General features: G+C 47.6%; 1 long non-coding RNA gene across 1 annotated transcript; it reads right to left on the minus strand.

The window, feature by feature from the left end:
- Positions 1 to 723: 723 nt before the first annotated feature.
- Positions 724 to 2,378, minus strand: LOC135397815 (uncharacterized). Its single transcript, XR_010423775.1, has 2 exons — positions 2,163 to 2,378; positions 724 to 910 (listed from the first exon to the last, which is right to left on the minus strand). It is a non-coding gene; the product is annotated as an uncharacterized LOC135397815 (long non-coding RNA).
- Positions 2,379 to 2,946: the final 568 nt, after the last annotated feature.

Raw genomic sequence — 2,946 nt, forward strand, 5'->3', positions numbered from 1 at the left:
CTCTGAACGGTATCGATCGAGGAAGTGGTGCTGTCACGTCACCCACAACTTCGTTCTCGATGACATCGCAGTATACGAAAATATAGTTTTGAGCAGGGAATAGATACACGTCTCGTTCGGCGACTGCATAACTTTAGAAAGTTGTCCTCTTTCCGAAGCCCAACATCAAAGCCAAATAAGGATGAAAGGTCACATAGCCATCGTTCATGCGTTCCAGGTGACAAATTCCGTTGTATGGGTTACACACGAGCAGACGAGCATCTTGCAACAAATGAATTTTTGTTCGATAGGCATGGTTAATGGAAATAACGAGGTCTTTCCCCTATTCGTAGTAGCCTTCTGGAACTTCGTACTTTACCGTTCATTAACGATAACGATGTTAATCGTTTCTTCCGTATCCACCTGGTATTTGAGTAGCTTCACGGGTGGCCCTCTCTCCAGCTCTCCACACCCGATTATCTTTAAGCCATGCCAAGCTTAGCGGCAAGAGTTGCGCTAATTTCCAATCCATAGTTAGTAGTAGGTACTGGACTCTCACAGTGCACAACGCCCAACTGGCCTGAACACGATTTAATTAGCAATTAGAGCTAGTTGGGACCCCCCAGATTAATCAGCACCCTCCAGGGAACCACCACACTAATTGGGGAAAGTCTAACTCGTGTCCAGACCAGCTGAGCGTTGTGCACTATGAGAGTCCATAAAAAATAAAAAAATAGATAGAAATAGAGTGGAGAGAAGGAGTTTAATTGAAGATCAACGGCGCCATCTTGAAGAAAGCGGTCCGGAAAGGCCGCTGACCGTCGCTGGGCGACGGAGCACAGAGGCAGGTTGCAAAGCATCGCAGCTATGACCACCAGTTCCGGACATCCTGTGACGTCATCACGGCATGTCTGGGCAAGTTAGGACAGCTCTGGGCATGCAAGGAGAAAAACACTCGTAATACAGAGGCTGGAAAAGCAAGAGTATGCAAACCATCAATAGCTAACAACAAAAAAAATTAGTTACACAACAAATGAGCCCACCAGAACAGGAGCGCAGAACCATGCGACTGCTCCATCCGAGAGGCAGGCAGAAACTGACTCGTAATGGTTTTTGTCCTGTACAAACCCCGCAGCTGCACCCCCTAGCGGTTACTTTCTCAACTAATCTCACAACAAAATTATTAAGAATCACGCCAGCGCTACTCCCGGTCCCAAGGCAGAAGATGATAGAAAATGGCGGGAATGCCCGGACAACAGCAACCAGCACCCAACGTGCACGGGCACGAAAATCGCAAACAAAGCGGGAACAAAGTTGGCGAAGTCATTAGTTACACAACAAATCACCTCACCACAGTAGGAGCGCAGACCGATGCGACTGCTCTCGTCGACAGCCAGGGATCAAGTGACGACGGAGCGAACGACCGCACGACTTCTCCCAACGAGAGCCAGAGGTGGACTGACGTAAGCGCCACTCTACGGGTGCTACGCATGCGCGCGCTCGTAGCGCTCTCTGCGCGCTCCTACCGCCACCTGCGAGAGGCTAAGAGAGAAGAGCATTCCTGCGCCCCCTGCTGGCCGTTCTCATTGGTCGTGAGGCTAAGTGAGAAGAGCATTCCTGCGCCCCCTGCTGGCAGTTCTCATTGGTCCAGACATCATCCTATTGTCTCAGGGCTACACTGTTTTTTTCCACTAATGCTCCTTTGGTCAATCTGCAGTGAAGCCACGGTATGACGTCATCATGCACCTGCGTGGCTCAAGGACGCGTGCGCTCTAGACAGGGGACCTATTATTTATTGAATCACTATCCCAAGATTATTTCCTTTATTCTTCTATAACGATTGCATAGGAAACTATTGCAGAAGAGCACCATGCATGAAAACTGATCGTAGGAATTCCAAAGTCTTACTAAATGAGACTTGCAAAAGAACAAAACATCCTAACATGTAACTCCATCAACGGCTAATAAGAGGACTAGGCACTCAACAAATCAACGCGCGCAGAACTCAGGGCAGCACTATCGTCAAGACGACAATGTTCCTTGTCAAAAAAAGACAAAATACAAAGCGTTAACAAAGGAAAGCATGCATATCGGGGCATGTCAGGACACGTCAGGACAAATTCGCACGACTGTTGGGCAACAGAGGAAAACGAACACTTGAACAGAGTGAAAAAGGCACTCACCATCATTTTTCCCGTTCACAGCATTCCCTCATTGTAAATCCGCTCGTCACAAAATCCACCTGCATCGTCGAACACCATTCACCAGTGACGAACCATACATCCACACCCCATCAGAGGCAGACAGAACCCCACCTAAGCTACGCTCTTCCACTGACGGCCAACGCCAGGATCATAATTACCGTGTCTACACCCGCCAGTGTCCAAGAGAGAAGTGAATCCTTGCGCCCACTGCAGGCCAGTCTCATTGGTCGTGACGGCATCCTATTGTCTCAGGGCTACCCTGTTTTTTTCCACTAATGCTCCTCTAGACAAGGTCAACCTGCAGTGAAGCCACGGTATGACGTCATCTTGCAGGTGTGTGGCTCAAGAACGCGCACGCTCTAGACATGGGACCTGTTATTTATTGAATCACTATCCCAAGATTATTTCCTTTATTCTTCTATAACGATTGCATAGGGAACTATTGCAGAAGAGCACCATAGAAAAGAGGAGATTATAGCATTTCATTCCCAAAGTCTTACTGTACAGGGAAAAAATGGTGTAGCAAGACATGTTCATCCCACCCGAGAGCCAGGTAGATAATTGAATAATGATGCTTTGTTCCTCCTGAATAAAGTCACACACCTGTCCCCCTCGCGGTTACTCTCTGAACTAAATGAATAGCAAAAGTATTAAGAATAGCACTATTCCAATTCAAGGCAGCACTATCGTCAAGAATATTCCTTGTACAAAAAGAAAAAAACTACATGTAGAAGGAAAGCATGTCAGAACAAGCCCAGGCATG

Source organism: Ornithodoros turicata, chromosome 6 (assembly GCF_037126465.1).
Source record: "Ornithodoros turicata isolate Travis chromosome 6, ASM3712646v1, whole genome shotgun sequence".
Classification (NCBI taxonomy): Eukaryota; Metazoa; Arthropoda; class Arachnida; order Ixodida; family Argasidae; genus Ornithodoros; species Ornithodoros turicata.